Source organism: Callorhinus ursinus, unplaced genomic scaffold (genome assembly GCF_003265705.2).
Source record: "Callorhinus ursinus isolate GAN/ISIS: 27379988/994484 unplaced genomic scaffold, GSC_fseal_2.0 scaffold18, whole genome shotgun sequence".
Classification (NCBI taxonomy): Eukaryota; Metazoa; Chordata; class Mammalia; order Carnivora; family Otariidae; genus Callorhinus; species Callorhinus ursinus.
This window is the reverse complement of record NW_027397080.1, coordinates 20,744,354-20,760,789: the sequence shown is the minus strand read 5'-3', so window position 1 is coordinate 20,760,789 and position 16,436 is coordinate 20,744,354. Positions and strand designations below refer to the sequence as shown.

The 16,436-nt window shown below is 53.5% G+C and overlaps 1 long non-coding RNA gene across 1 annotated transcript; it reads left to right on the top strand.

Annotated features, from left to right (window-relative positions):
• The first annotated feature begins 621 nt into the window (after positions 1–621).
• Positions 622–16,033, top strand: LOC141374496 (uncharacterized). The gene is made up of 4 exons (XR_012381428.1): positions 622–751; positions 3,516–3,705; positions 9,119–9,272; positions 15,323–16,033. It is a non-coding gene; the product is annotated as an uncharacterized lncRNA (long non-coding RNA).
• Positions 16,034–16,436: the final 403 nt, after the last annotated feature.

Genomic DNA, 16,436 nt, shown 5'->3' with positions numbered 1-16,436 from the left:
AGAACGCCCTCCACTGGTGACTCCAAAGCCAGTGCTCATAGGTTGGGGGAAGCTGTTTCTTAGGAAACAGCAAAACTCTGGGGAGTTGGGGGTGGCGCCCGTGCTGATGCGGGCCTGTTTCTAGGGTGGTGATGCGGTGAGCGGGGAGAGGGGTGGGGATAGCTCCAAAGTCCCCTGCAGAGGCCAAGGACAGGCCCAGTCACACAGGAGGATGTCGGCGGTGTCCAAGGACACTTGGGAGCCCTTCAGACCCTAAAGCCACCATCAGACCTCCCAGAGCCTCCCCAAATAAGCACCAAATTAATAAAGGGTGAAGGCTGCACAAAGGCAGCTCAACCCCCCTCCCCCCCCGGCTCCCTTCCACCCAGGTGATTGAAAGCAGGTGGCCCCTAAAGGCAGGACGCACCACTGGGTGAGGCAGGGCTCCTCTAGCCTAGTGTCCCCTTGGGAAAGGGCTGAGCCCCCTGCCTGAGCCCCTCAAGTCGGTCAGTGTTTAATCCCATGCCAGGCACCACGCTAATGTCATGGTCACAGCCCACAGGCATGGTGACAGTTATTATCCGCATGCTACATATGGAGGGACAGAGGCTCAGAGGGGTGAAGTGCTTTGCTTGAGGTCCCAGAGCTGCAAGAGGAGGTGGGGGGGGTTGGACTCGAGTCTCTCTGACTCCAGAGCCCCGGGGCTCACCCTCTACCATCCACCTGGTGTTGGCTGAAGCCTTGGGCAGCGTGGCCAGAGGAGCAGAAAGAGGTGAGTTCTGACTCTCGCTCCCCTTGGCTCCCAGACAGACCAGGAGGTGAGTGTGTGGCACGCCGGGGCTGTGGGGAGCCGGGCTGGGCAGGGAGCATGCGGGCGGGTATGGAGGGGTGGGAGACTCAGCCTGGCAATGCCAGCCCTTTGCAGGAAGCACCTTTGCTTGTCTGGCTAGGCTGTGGGCGGAGGGCAGCTGTGTGGGACACCCGCTGCCACAAGCCGGAGATGGCCTCTAAGGGCAGAGGGTAAACAGTCACCTTGGCTACTTGGGCGTGCACCTGGGGTGATGGGTCAGCCCTGGAATATTCCGGGAAGCGAAGGAGGGAAACCAGAGGCCTCGGGTTCTGAGAGTGAGGGGGAAGGCGGGAGCGGGAGGACCCACGAGGAGCCTGTAGTCACAGCAGCGGGCCATCGCTGGGTGGGCCGGGATGGTCTCCCTTTTGCGGGGGCGGTTCCCGGAGTCAGGACATCAGGGAGGCTCGAGCTTTGGTCAAACTGGCAGTGTCTGTGTGATGGCAGAGAAAAAGGTGCCCCGTTTCTGAAGAATCATGACTGCCTTCCAATGCCGTGCTGTGGGCTGTCCACTTGCCACTTCACCCTCCATGAAACAAACAGTAAGCGAGCAGGCTCTGAGCCCGGCACTGAGGAAGACCAGCTCCCAGTTCTCATCTCCACGGACCTTCGGTTTAGAAAAGATGTACCGGCCTGCTCTCATCTGTCGTTTGTGAGGCGAAACCAGCTTAAGCCAAACACAGCAGAACACAGGGGTGGGGTGGGGGCATCACAGAATAGGGAAGACCTTCAGACACCGCTGGTTCCAGGGCAAAAGAACATTTTCAGAATCAGCAGCTTGCTCTCTGTCTCCTGCTCTCTGCTTTCTTTGTTTGGGGCTTCATTCTCGTCTGGGCGTTCCCCATGGGGTACTGAAGATGCCTGCCCCAACCAAAGTCCCTGTACCCCCCCTCTTCTATCAACACCCATATATCCAATCTGAGTCTGGACCCACCTCTGGGATCATTAGGTCAGGGGAGGGAGGGTTGTTCTCCTGAAGAAGAGGCAAAAACAATGTGCCCATTACTAAGGAGACAGATATTCAAGGACCAGTTCAGCCAATACTTATGTAATTATGATTGTGATTGTGATTAGGGCTACAGAGGAGAAGTACAGGGTGAGAGCAATAAATGGGGGAGTCTGATCTGGTCTGAGAAATCGAGGAAGGCTTCCCTGAGGAAGTGACCTTTGAATAGGGATTTGATGCATACGTAGGAATTAACTGGCTTCGGATGGGGAAGAATGTTCCAGGCAGAGGGAGCAGTGTAGCTGTGAGGTTGGGTGCAGATAGCCCCAGGGAGAGGGTGAATGATGGGTCGGTAGGGTGGTGGGCTCTGCCCACGTGGGCCTCTCTGTGCAGGTGACAGTAGGGATCTTGGAGTTTCCTTGCAAGCAACAGGAAGCCACTGGAGAGTTGGAACTGGGGCTGGCATCATTGAACGTATGATTCTGTATAACAGTCTCTCTAGTTACCTTAGTTGTCCAGGCAGGAGATGATGGTGGCTTGAATGAGAAAAAAGGGACATAGGAGACAGAGAGAGGTGCGTGAACTTGAAATATATTTTGGAGGTAAAATGAATAAAACTTGGTACCTGAGCGGATGGCGGAAGGGTGGGGAGAAACACCTGAAGGACAATTTCTAGGTTTCTGGTTCACACAGCAACCCGTGGAGTGGGGATTACTGGCGTTCACTTAACAGCTCAGGAAACTGAGGCCCAGAGACAGGAGATGACTTGTCCAGGATCACAAAGCATGTGGGTGGCCGAGCCCAGATTCAAACTCAGTTCTGTCTTCAAAACCCACGTTTTTGCAGAAGACATGAACAGACATTTCTCCAAAGAAGATATACAGATGGCCCACGGACATGAAAAGATGCTCAGCATCACTCATCATCAGGGAAATGCAAATCAAAACCACAATGAGCGATCACCTCACACCTGGCAGAATGGCTAAGATCAAAAACTCACGAATCAACAAGTGTTGGCAAGGACATGGAGAAAAAGGAACCTTCGTGCACCTGAGGGTGGGAATGCAAACTGGCAGCCACTGTGGAAAACAGTAGAGCTGGAGTTTCCTTAACAAATTAAAAATAGAACTATCCTATAATCCAGTAATCACACTATTGGGTATTTACCCAAAGACTATGAAAACGCTAATTCAAAGGGATACATGTATCCCTATGTTTACTGCAGCATTATTTACAATAGCCAAAGTATGGACGCAGCCCAAGAGTCCATTGACTGATGAATGGATAAAGAAGATGTGGTGTATATACACAGTGGAATATTATTCAGCCATAAAAAGGATGAGATCTTGCCATTTGCAACGACATGAGGGGAGCCAGAGAGTATAATGCTAAGCGAAGTAAGTCAGAGAAAGACAAATATCACACGATCTCAGCTGTATGTGGAACTTAAGAAAAGGAAAGAAAGAGACAAACCAAAAAACAGACTCTTAACTCTAGAGAACAAACTGGGGTTTGCCAGAGGGGAGGTGTGTGTGGGGGCTGGAGGGCACAGGGAAGGGGATGAAGGGGACACTTGTCATGATGGGCACAGAGTAATATATGAAAGTGTTGAATCACTATATTGTACACCTGAAGCTGATATAACACTGTGTGTTCACTATAATGGAACCTAAAAAAAAAATCATTAAAAACCTCCCAGTTCTTCTTCATAGGTTTCTCTCTGCCCTTGTCTCCTCCATTAAGGCTTCGAGAAACGAGTGGCAGATTTAGAGAAGCTCGGGGAACCCAGCCTCCTGCCGAGAGCACACCCACAGTGAGTGGCCTGAGGGTTCTAGAAAGTCCACAGCCAAGAGCCCAAGTCAGAGGGCCGGTCGGAGAGGAGCCTAGCAGAGGATGACTCAGAAAGGACACTAGCCTCTTCTGATGTATAAAGGTGTGTGTGTGTGTGTGTGTGTGTGTGTGTGTGTGTGTGTGTGTGTAGCCTGGGGAATGTCAGTGTCTCATGACAAGCAAGGAGATTGGCAGGCCTGGAGGTTCAATCTTGGCCCTGTGACTTCTGAGCTCTGTTTCGTTGCTTGTAAAATGATGTCTACAGTTCCTACCCTGCAGGGTGACTGCAAGGCTGAGATGGAGTCCTGGCACTGAGAAGGGGCCTGTAAGTTGTTAATTGTTAAAATTCTCTTATGCTAACCCTGGGGTTTGAATAGTACTGAGAGAGTCAAGCAGGTTATATTGCAGACAAATGCCCAGAGCACGTGGAGGAAGTGGTGGGCACCAGTGGCAGCCTGGGTACCCTGCTTCTTATTCTTTGTACCTTTGTACCTTATACCTTGTACCCTTATTCTCCTCACCTCAGGAAACTTGTTCTTCCCCAGGACACCTTCTCAGCACGCCCCGATCCACCTGTGCCTGCACTCTTCCAGGCTGGATTTCTCAGGGGACCTCGGCGGATGTGGCTGTCTTCTTGCCGATCTGACCTTTGAGAATGACCACTTAGCTCCCAGAAAGTGAGACCAAGTAGAGTTGCCCAACCAGCTGGGTGACATGGAGTAACTTGACCTCACTGTCCCTCTGTTAACTCAGGGATCCAGAGGAGATAAGACTGTCTTCCCCAGAGTGTGTTTCAGGATTCAGTGAGGTGATGCAGGTCAAGTGCCCAACACTGCCGTAAACAGCGCTTCCCGTTGGGTTGAGTACTCAAGAGTCTGGAAGAACGCCCAACACACAGTAGGTGCTCAGTTAAGGCCTGTTGAATAAATGTGCTTCCCTTCTTGGTGTCCCCAGCGGTGCCTTGCACATGACTGAGATTCAGGATGGTGTGAAGGTTAGGAAAATGGATTTGGGGATCAGACCGATTTTGGGTTCATAGTCTGCCTCTGACTCAAAACAGCCATGATACTTCAAGTTACTTCACTTAACCTGGTTTCTTCTCTGCAAAATTGGATTAAAAGGCTACCTCCCAGGGTTCTGTGATGATTCATTAAATCACAGAACTCACGCATGACAAATGCTTAATGTGGTTCATGATGGGAGCTGCAGCTATGACAATCAGTCATTAACTCCCATGCATGTGGCTGCCCAGTGCAGTGGGCAGGTACGGGTGGCTTTCCCAGTATCTTTCTCCTCCCTGGCCCCTGCCCTCCTGGACAGCCGTGGTTTTGATTTGGGGAGCCATGCAGCTCCAGGGACTGGCTCTAAATCAGTAAGTGCATTTCAACCCCCTGGCTCAGTGATTGGTTTACAGTTGGGCAGGTGACCCATACCTGTCCCGTCAGAGTGAGCTTCAGGACTTGTGTGAGGGTTCTGGGACAAAGATGCTTCTCTGATACCCTACTCAGCACAAATGAGGTGATCTTTGTCTTGGGAACTTTTGGCATGTGTCTTGAGGCCATAGGGAAGCCAGTCTTGAAAAAGACAAGCTGAGTGAGAGAAACTGGGTCCTTGCTGGCACTGTTAAACTGCTGGATCAAGCTTTTCCTGAAGGACTTTTCAAAAAAAGCGAGCCAGTGATTTGCCTTTATTATTTATGGCTATTTGAATTGGATTTTCTGTTCCTAGTAACCAAAATCATCCTTACGGACACAACCCATACATTTCTCCACCTTGTGTAGCTGTCACTTCCTTTCTGTGGGTGGGGTGACATCGGTTCAGGCCACATTTCCTCCATGAGCACATGGACTCTGTGAGAACCAGCTGACGCTGCTGCCTGTCGGAAACCAGACCACCCAAGAGCCGAAAGATTATGGAAACATAAAGAAAACCAGAGCAGGGAAAAATCCAAGTGAATGCTTCCAGAATAACCAAAAAGTTAAAAAAAAAAAGTGGTGGCAACTCTAATAGCAAAATAATTGACCACTATGCTCCTGATTGAGGAGGGTGTATCCCCATCTAAGCCACCTGAAGGGTGTGTCATCGTTGCAGGGAATGTTCATTGCTTCTGGCTGCCAGCATCAGCCCCCCTGCAGGCCAGCACTCTGGTTTCCTTTCCTGGAATGCAGGAGTCTCACCTTCCCTAGCAAAAAGTAGGCTAAACAGAAGCTCCTTTACTGGAATGGAATCTTGAACTGAAGAGACTGATCCATCCATCCCCGAGTCAGGATCCTTACTGTATTATTCTGGTCATGAACCCAATGTTGTACCTCGTGCTATTCAACCTCTGCAACATCCTCGGTCCCCAAGCTTGGGGCTCCAGCCCCCTACAGATTCTGTGAGCTCTCAGTAGCCTTCCAGTATATTTCCTTTTGCTGAAGCTAACAAGGTTCATTTCTGTTGCTTGCAACCAGAGTCCTCAGTGATACACCTGCAGAAGGGGCTGCGACAAGGTGGCAAAGGGGTCTGTGACTCACTGGGAAGCCTTGTCAAACACGGGCTGGGTGATCTCACGCCGGGCTGTGGCTATCCCACCATGGGTCCATTCTTGGGAAGGCCGACTAGCCTAATTGTGAGGGGTCCTCAAGGTCATAGTGCATTGTCAGGCATTAGGCATTGGCTGCAGACTGGTTACATAGATACACGTTGATACAAGTGATGAATGAAACACAGATCAATTTCAAGGAATTCCTGAATTCACATTTAAAAAAATTATTAGGTGGTTTATCATCTAACCAATACTAAATGTAAAATCTGGGAAAATGTTCACACGGAAAAGAGGTGCTCCTCTTGACAATGTCAGAATCACGGCTGCGAGGGTGTGATGAGCAGAGGGTGTATCCTGCAGGATCACAGCGGCCATCCGGCTTTCTTGCGCCCCCGCAGGATCCATTTTCCCCCCCTCCAGCACAGCACCCAGAGAGAGCTCTGGGGTCCTGGCTCCTCCCGCTGGCTCCAGAGATGGTATGTGACTCAGGTCTGGCCAATCAGAGCATTGGATTCTCTTGGCCACAGTGATTGGCTCAGAGATGGGGAAATGACCCAATCAGAGCCAATGAAAAGCAGCGAGAGTTTTGCTGGGGTTGCTGGGGAGGAGCCGCCCACCATGGCTTGGAGGATTTAACCTGTAGAGGGGCGAAGGTCTTCCAGCGGCAAGAGGTGAAGGTGAATGTCTCCGCTGGGGGCTTGCGTGTCAGTGGAGGCGACACATAGGAGAGGGAGTGAGCTGGAGAGAGAGGAGCTGGGTCCTGGTAACACGGATTGGACTCTTGGGTTGCAGGAGCCAAAGAATCCCTTTCTCTCAAGCCACTTCAGGGCCCTAAGGGACACGTGGGTGGAGTGGTGCTGGAATTCCGAGACTCATTTAGAAAAGCATCCAGTTGTCATCACCCCCGATCGATGGGCTTCCTGGAAAAGGCACATTCAGTGTAACTCAACCAAGATGCAGCAAGGACCTGTTTTCCCTGTGGGGTGTGAGCTCCACTGGCACTGGCCTCGCTGAGGGGACTCCTTAGAGTTGCTAGAGTTAGCAAACAAAAATACAGGACGTCTCCTTAAATATGAAGTTCAGGTAAACAACAAATCCTATTGTTTTTTAGTATAAGTATGTCTCATGCCATATTTGGGACATACTTATACTAAATAATGATTCACTGTGTATCTGAACTTCGAGTCTAACCGCGCATCCTGTAGTTACTCTGGATGACCTCCCCAGACGTGCTCTGAAGTCACCATGCACAGGTTTGTTTGCAAGAGGGGGGAGGGGAGGAGACAGGCCCCGTGCCCGTGAGCTGTCTCCCGATGGAGTGGAAGCCTGGAGAGGGGAGAGGGGACCGGGGAGGAGCTGAGCAAGGGAAGAGAACAGAGAGGAGTGGGGTCTTTGAAGGTGTCAGCAGGGGGGACCCTGAGACCCAGCAGGGGAAGTGTACGGCGCATGGCAGTCCGTGAGTCTGCCGTGGCCGTGACTGCCTTGAAGAGGAGGCTCTCCTGTCCTCACCCCTGCTCAAGGGGTCCCATGTTTGCACCTCAGGACCCCCTCCCCCCCCTTGACCCAAGGGTAGCCAATCCAGGGCCCGACTGTGACTCAATGAGAAGCTGGAGTGGCCTAAGCAGATGCCATCCTGAGCTTAGAGATGAGGAAAGATGGGGGCAGTCAGTAGTAGGAACTGAAGCTTGATGGAGATATGGAAGGAGGCCCAGAGGCCAGGAAAGGAGAGGCCTGTGCAAAGGGGAGTGGTGAGGGAGGGACGCTGTGTGAATGCAGAGGCTGTGAGGTCCGGAAGCCAGGCTCTAAACTAAGTCATGGGGGTCCAGGTATGACCTCCCTCTTGACAAGTTCCCAGCTTAGTGGGAGACTTCAAGGAAGAGGACTTTAGCTTTTCCTGGCAAGTTGAGGAGGGCCTTCTGGAGGAGGTGGCCCTTGAGCAGGGCCCTGAAGGATGAGTAGAAGTTTGCCAGGGAAGGAGGCAGGAAAGGCTTTAGAGATGAAGGCACTGAGAAGCAAGGGTTCTTGCTGTGCTCAGTGAGAGAGGCGGTTGGGTTAAAGGTGAGGACTTGGAAGTTACTGGTCTTTGAGATAGTATGTGGATAAGGCTGGCCAGGGGGAGGGCAGAGACAAGGGTCACAGGCTGCTGCTTTGGGGGGCCAGGCGGGCACATGAATGAGCTGAGTCAGGTGTGAGCAAGATCCTGTGGTCTTCTGGGTCTCCTTCTATTTCCCAGTTTCAAAGGGGCAGGGATGCAATAATTGTTCTCTAATTAAAATAAACCATTGTGAAATGATAAAGAGCAAATGTCACCATGGCCGACTGGGAAGTTCATAGTTTGCCTAAAGCAGAGGCCCTGGACCCTGGCGATCCCTTAGAATCACCAGGGGTACCCTTATGACGTAGGCTTCCTGGACCCCATCCCTGGGGAAGCTGACTTAATTGGTCTAGGGTGGGGTCTAGGCAGCGAAATAGTTTAGTAGCTCCCCAGGTGCAGCTACTAAATTGAACCTAATTCAATTCTAAGGTCCAGCCAGGGCCGAGAACCACTGGCTGCAAAGGGAGGCCAGCTGGTGCTTTGAAGGGATGGATCTTCCCAAATCTTCTGGTTTTTCTTTTTTTTTTTTTTAAGATTTTATTTATTTATTTGAGAGAGAGAGAATGAGAGAGAGCACGAGAGGGAAGAGGGTCAGAGGGAGAAGCAGACTCCCTGCTGAGCAGGGAGCCCGATGTGGGACTCGATCCCGGGACTCCAGGATCATGACCTGAGCCGAAGGCAGTCGCCCAACCAACTGAGCCACCCAGGCGCCCCGCAAATCTTTTGGTTTTTCAAGAAGAGCCAGAAATCTGGATTTTTTTCTGTGAAAACTCCTTATTTTAAAACGTTGGCTCAAATTTAATAAAAGGCAAAATTGGGGCGTATTTCCTGTGGACTATTCCAAGCTCCTTATCCCCACACCAACTCTGTGAGGTGTTTATCTCAACTTTGCAGATGAGGAAACAGAGGCACGGAGCGGCCAAGTAACTTGCCCAAGGACACAGAGCTCGAAAATGCCAGTCTGGCTCCGGAGGCCATGCGTTTATCCGCAGAACCTGTCTGCAGCCTGGATCTGGCCCGGGGCCCAGCCCTTTGTGGCCTCTGGTGGGTGAGTAAGAGAGGGGGAGCCTGGGGCAGAGTCTTGGCCGCTGTGAGAAAGGTGGCAGGAGTGGGCCAAGGTTGGGGAGACACTCGCCAGATGAATGAAGCACGGAGCCTTTTGCCGCCAGCATCTGTGAAGCCCCAGGTGGCCCGGCCCAGGGAGGGGAGCCCAGCGGCTCTGCTTCCGACGAGGCCTGGCAGGTCCAGGCTTGGGGCTTCATCAAGTGCCTTGCCGGCCCTGGCGGCGCTGGCTGGGCCCAGATGCTGCCGATAAATGGGCTCACGTGGGAGGGGGGCCATGGCCGGGGGGAGCTGCAGGCTTTGTTTGTCGCAGTGACTCAGGGCGGGTCATCACATCTCAGGGGCTCCAGGCTAGGCCTGAGAGGTGTTTCCATCTGGGGCTGGTAGGACCCACCCAGCGAGCCCTGCTCTTGTAGTCACCCGATAAGGAGATGTTACCTTCCTGCACGCTTTGAGGATGGGGCCAGTGGCCAATCTGGGTAAGGCAAGAGAAAGGATTCAATCAGCCAGTGGGACTGATTAAGAGAAAGGTGGCCTTTTTCTGTGGGCCTGCTACATTGGCTGTACCATGGTGTGTGTCTTTGCAACCAACTTCTTAATTTTTCACAGTTCCAAGGGGTCAGTGTTCTCTTCATTTTACAGATGAGGAAGTGGAGGCTCAGGGAGGTGAAGTGACTTGGCCAAGGTTTCGTGGCTTGAAATGGAGCTGGGATTGGAGTCGAGGTTATTCCCTGGCTGTTTACCATCTCTAGGGATGTCCAAGCCAGAGAAACCTCTAGTCTGCCTACGTGGAGGAAGCAATGTCTGAGGCCTATTGCAGAGGCAGATGGTTGGGTTTTGACTGTCCAGCGTCCAGGAGCCCTGCGGCTCACCCCTGTCCACCCTTAGTCTGCTATTTGCATGAGGCTCCCCACTCTCAGGGGTGGAACGTGTGACCTGCAGAAGCCAGCCTGGTCACTGTGTTCCGTCAGCCACAGGGACTAGGTCATTCCGAGATGGGGGGGGGGCGGCTCTGAGCTTAGAGGTTGCTGGGGCTGCTGGGACAGATTCAAGCCCTCCTTCTCCTGGGCTTCGGTCTGTACCTGCTTCCTCCAGCGGCCCTCCACTGTGAGCCCCATGCAGCAGAAGGAAGCCCAGTTGGATTCTGTTGCTGGCAACCCCAAAGCTTGAGGGGAGATGTCCCTCAGATTGGCAGATCTATCCCACCTCCTGGGATAAAGGAGCTGAATGCCTCTTCCTCAGCAGCCGGATGGGAGGGGAGGGCGGTGGTGAAGGTGCCTGGAGGAAGGGGGTTGCCCCATCTTGGCCCGGATGGGACCCCAGGGTCAGCTAGTTCAGTCCTGGCGTGAACTTCCAGTGAGGAACAACCCAAGCCAGGCTGCCTGGATTTTGCACAGAGGGGTCTCTCCTGGCCACAGACGAAAACCTCTGTGCAGAGCTTGGGTGGGAAGTGCAGGGCAGGAGGGGCTGCCCCTTCTAGGCTGACATGATGTCCAGAACCACATTCCAGGTGCCCAAAAGTGAATCCACAAATGGGGCTAAATGAGGCCCTGGAGCTGGTAGGATAGAGGAGAGAGGCAGGCACAGGCCTTGGTGCCCACACCTGCCCCTCCCTAGCAGGAAGGGAGGAGGGGAGTGGAGAGAATATTGCCTTGGAGCCAGATGGATCTAGGCGTGAGTCTCCCTCCACCACTAATCCACGGTGAGAGATGCCTCACCTCTCCGAGCCTCGGAGAGGCTTGCTTGTCTGTAAAATGGGAATAGTCCTACAGGTTCCCGGGACGGGGGTGAATCACAGGAAACGTTCATACGGTGCTGGCCACAAGCAAGGACTCCACCAACGTTTGCTTTTATTGTTGTGAAGAAGAGGAACCCCACTTCAGACCAAGCTGGGTACACTCCTTAAAGAATTGGGCTTGGTTGTAATTGCAGTGCTGAGCTGATAGACCTTGGGTGGCTGACTGTAGGCTTCCTCCTTGGGTGTCAGTTTGTTCATCCGTAAAATGGGGATAATAGAGTAGACCTGAGGTTTAAATGGCATCATTCTCAGAAAGTGCTTAGCACCAGGCCTGGCACAGAGTAGGTGCCCAGTAGATGCCAGTTCCCTCCTTACCGCCTCCCCTTTGTCCTGGACATGGAAGAGCAGGCGGTGTGGGGAGTAGGGAAGCCCAAGAGCCCGAGTCAGAGAACTAGGTTCTGGCCCAGGCTTGGCACTAAACTGCTGGGCTTGCTTTGTGTGGGATCCTGATCTCTGGGTCTCAGTCCACCTCTTATCTGTTAAATGACCTTGGACTTGGTGGTCCCACTTCTGACTCTAAAATTCTATTCTGTGAAAACAAAAACATTGCTACTTAAGTAAGGGGCTGAAGGCAGCTAGCTGCCCTTGCTTGGGATGGGACTGTCACCAAAGGGGCCTGCACTTTTGCTATGGGAGACCCCTTGAGAGGCCCATTTTGGTAATGGAAGAAAAGGGAAGGTCCCCAGTCGCACTGCCATCCGGCCTGGTCTGGAAGGAGAAGTGAAGAATGTGGCTCTGTGTAAGCAGGAGCAGGAGTTTGGGTGTTGTTTCTTGGCCGCTGCATGGACACTTTGGGAGGCCCTGGACTGGGAACAGAGTGGACACGAACAGGGGTTTCCTAAGTAGAGAGGGCCTTGGGAGCATGAGGGCAGCCAGAGCCCAGGGAGTGGGCCGGCATGGAGGGCCCCAGAACGTTCTGGACAGTAAGTGGAACATTCACTTTGATGGTGCTGCTGGCTAGGTTCAGAACTCTCTCCTTTCCCCGAACCTTCTGTGAGGTCTATGGCGCACACAGCCTCAAGTCTGTGGGGCCCTGAGGATGAGGCAGTCAGGGCAGAGACTGCACGCAGGTGCAGAGAAGGGCTGGCAGACAGCTGATGCGGCAGAGACGTGCTTCTGGCCAAGAGCAGAACTAGGAGGTGGGAGCTGTAGCCTCCTAGGGGGTCAGAAATACCCAGAAGGGCACTGGATCGCCTGCGGTTTGGGGCATGGAGTTTGGAATGATTGTATTTTGAAATTAAGGCCACAGATGACCCTGGAGGACATGGAAACATTGGGGTTATGGCTGTATGTTTGTAGGATTTGGATTGGCAGAGAGGAATGAGCATCCTCCATTGGGTGGAGGTGGCGGGGTGGTGTGACCCTGGCCTGGAGTTGCTGAGCAAGAGTGTGGAGGGGAGAACTTGTGGGTGGTGTTGCTGCAGAGGCACTGGGTTTGGATCACAAAGGACCTGGCAGGCTGTGTAAGAACCTGACTACTTCTCAGGCGACGGGGAGCCATGGAGGACTTCAGAGCGGGAGAGGGAGAAGGAGCAGCCTGGCTGTGGGAAGGTGGCCCCAGTGGCGTGTAGCAGGTGGACATCAGCATAGGCGGGGTGGCAAGGTTGGATGCGATGCAGCCCCCGATGAGAGAGGGCACCTGCGTCATGGTCCTGGAGGCAGCCCGACATCACCTGCAGCAGTCACCGACTTGCTCCAGCCTCCGGCCTTTCGGTGATTCAGCCCCTCTGAGGACCCAACACAGACGTGAAATTTTTAAAGTTCTGTCATTTCAGGGGTGACTCAGTGAAAAGGGCAGGGCCAGGGGAAGGGATCTCTCACCCCCAGAACTTTCAGGTGGTTGCCCAATCTTCATGGGCCACAGCTAGGGTCCAGCAACCACACCAGCTGTTCTCATTTTCTGGATGGGGAAACGGAGGCCTGGAGAGTGAAGGGACCTGTGTGGGCTTGAGTGGTGGGAGCAGAGGCCCGAGGCCAGTTCAAGTTCAGTCACTCCGTGTGGCCATGGGTGAGTCTCTTCTCTCCGGGCCTCTGTTTTCTCATCTGTGAAATGGGATAACCCAGTCTGCCCTACAAGCTCAATTTCCTCTCATCCTCTTACTGCCTTGCCTCCTTCCCCTCACCGACTCTGTCCCTGCCCAGGCCTTTGGTCCCATGTACTGGTCCTGGGTGTCCTTACGGCTCACAGATGCTCCACCGCCTCCTCTGTCTGACGCCGACTCCCCAGCCCTTCTAGGACCCTGCTTCCCTTGGGGACCTCCTTTGTAAGCCTGCCATCTTCTGTCAGGCTGGGGTCCCCCTCGATTCTGCCCCCACCACCCCACCTGCCACCCTCCGCGTTCCTCGGAGCCTTGGCTCGCACCCTTCCCTCTACCCCGTGCCGCCATCATCTCTTCAGCTGCCCGCTGCCTTTGCCTCCCTGGGCCTTGCCCCTCAGGACTGCCCCCCGCCCTGGAACCCTAACTCCGAGCCCTCCGCCCTGATGGGGACCACTTCCCACCCTCCTGGACCCTGCACGGAGACCCTGGGCGTCGCTCTGCTGAGCCCTTCCTTTCCCCCTCCAGGGCTCCATCTGCCCCAGAGCCCCGGTCCCCATCACCCGCCTTCCGCTCTCCGCTGCTTGATCACGGGGGTGTTGCTGAAGGAAGTCACTCCCCGGTGGGTTGCAGCCGCTCCTGACCCACGGTTTCCAGTCCCAGGGGACCCTCAGCACTCACTTCAAGCCCTTCTCTTGTGGCGGGCGGTCCCCTCTCCAGGCCCTCATCGCTACCCAGAGCTGCGTCCGCGTCCCCAGGGAAGAGGTGACTGTGCCCACTGCCTCCTTGTCAAGAACCGAGGCCTTGGTGGGAACATCCTTGGTCCCCCCCCCCCATCATGCCATCCTCCGTCCTCCGGTCCCCAGGTGGAGGCTGGCTGCGAGGTGTGAGGCCATCTGCTGCCTGCTCTCTCTTCTGGACCCTTGCTGTCCCCCCTCACCCCTGGAGCCCCGCACCCCACTAATTCCTATTCTCCCTGTCCCCTCCCCTCCCTTCTCTGGCCCCGCTCTGACAGCCTGTTATGACTGATCCTCTCACCTCCCAGGGAAGGACCCCAAACCAGGGCATCTTCTCTCGGGGTAGCAAGCTGGCCCCAGGTGTGGTCAGCCAACATGTCTTCATGTCCCCGCTTCATGCTTCAAGCCACTGCTGTCTGCCCTCCCTTGTGCTCCTGCAGACCTCATTGCCTAATCCGGTGGTTAACCCTTTACACCTTAGCTAATGCATCTTACTACTTTTTTCTTTCTGGAGAGTTCTTTTCCCTCCTGTGTTAGAGCCTGCCAGTGGCCTCCCCTACAGCCATTCTCCCCGGGTTCCTTAGTGACAGAACTCAGACTTCCAGGAAAGCAGTGTGCTCTGCTGAAAGGCCACATTTCCCAGCCTCCCTCGCACCTGGGGCTGGCCAGTGAGGTGTCAGCTCTGGGGGCAGAGCGGGAAGGGCCTTCCAGACCGCCCCTTAAAAGAGTTTGGGTGGTCTCAGCTGGGAGGTAAATCCGCTTTTGCTTCTTCCTTCTTGCTGCCAGAACGTGAATGTGATGGCTAGACCTACAGCAGCCATCTTGTGACCACGAAGTGACCTCGAATGTGGAAATCAGGGCTAGGAGAAGCAGAGCTAGAGATGGAGAAGCCCGAGTCTCTGATGGTGGTGGGCTGCCTCCCCCACACCTCTTTTACACAAGAGAAAATGGAAACTGTCATCTTGATTAAGCCACCGATTGGGATTTTCTGTTGCTTATAGCAGAACCCCATCCTAGACGATGCAACCTCAGAACGGTTTTCTGGATTTCCCCCTAGCTCTCGGGCTCCTCCTCCGGCTCCGTTGGTGGGTGCCTTCATTGCTCTGCTCTTAAAATGGAGGGACCCCAGGCTTCGGTTCTTGGTCTCCCCCCGCTTCCTTCCATATCCCATACTTCCTAAGTCATCTTGTTCTTGCCGTGGGCTTCACATCGTATGCCGGTGACTTTCCGATCTGTAGCACAGACTCTCCCAGACCTACAGACTCCCATCTTCAACCGGGACGTCCCACAGAACCTTCAAGCTCAGTGGCCTGTGGGCTCTTCCTCATGCCGATTTCCCCTCCCAGGGCCCCAGCTCAGCGGGTGAATCTTCATCCACTTAGGTGGCCAGTTTGCAAACTCAGAATCCTTCTTTTTCTCCTCATGTTCCTCTCCCCTCAACTCCTCCCATGCTGTCATTCATCAGGATCGAGCAATTTACTGCCTCACACCCATTAGGACGGCTGTTATCAAAACCCAGAAATAACAGGCGCTGGCAAGAATGTGGAGGAATTGGGACCCGTGTGCAGGGCTGGCTGGGAGTGTGAAGGGGCGCCGCCAGCACGGAAGATATGGCAACTCCTCAAGAAGTTAAACATAGACTTGTGATACGATCCAGCAAATCCCACTTCAGAGTGCAAACCCCAAAGAATTGAAAGCAGGGTCTCGAAGGGGTATTCGTACATCCATGTTCATGGCGTGCTCTTCATCACAGCCCGAGGGTGGAAGCAGCCCAGGTGGCCATGACAGATGAATGGCTAGACGGAGTGTGGTCCATCCATACCACGGAATATCATTCAGCCTTAGGAAGGAGGGAAATCCCGACACCTGCTACAACATGAACGGATCTTGAAGACATGATGCTCAGTGAAATAAGCCAGTCACAAAAAGCAAGTGGCATTGTATAATTCCACTTAAAGGAGGTCCCCAAAGTCCTCAAATTCACAGAGACAGAAAGTAGAATGGGAGGCGGGGATGAGGTTAACTTTTAATGGGGACAGAATTTCAGTTGTGGAAGAAGAAAACGTTGTGGACCTGGATGGTGGAGGTGGTTGCACAACAAGGTGAACTGATTAACGCCACAGAACTCTTAAAAATGGTGTAAGTGTACATTTTATGTTCTGTGTAGTTTGCCATAATAAAGATCTAGCAGTTTTACTTCCTAAATTGTCTCAAGTCCATCCCGGGTCTCCTTGACAGCTTTTGATTGTCAGTGGGACCACCACAGAGCCTTCCCTCTGGTCCCCCGCCTCCAATTTTACTCTCAGTGTCCATAGCCCAGGCGCTCTTAATCACACTGTTTTTCTAAACCTCCAATCTGTTCATGTCAGTCCCTTCCATACAAGCCCCCATGACTCCTCATTGCTTATGGGACTCATTCTAAGCCCTTTTGCCTGGCTTTCAAGGCTCTCCTGATCTGCCCTCTGTCTTTCTTTCCAGCCAACACCTCCTTCTTTTCGGTCCAGTACTTCCTCGTGTGCCTGGGCCATGTCACACCTCTGTGACGCCGCAGGTACTATTCCGCCTGCCCGCACGCTCAC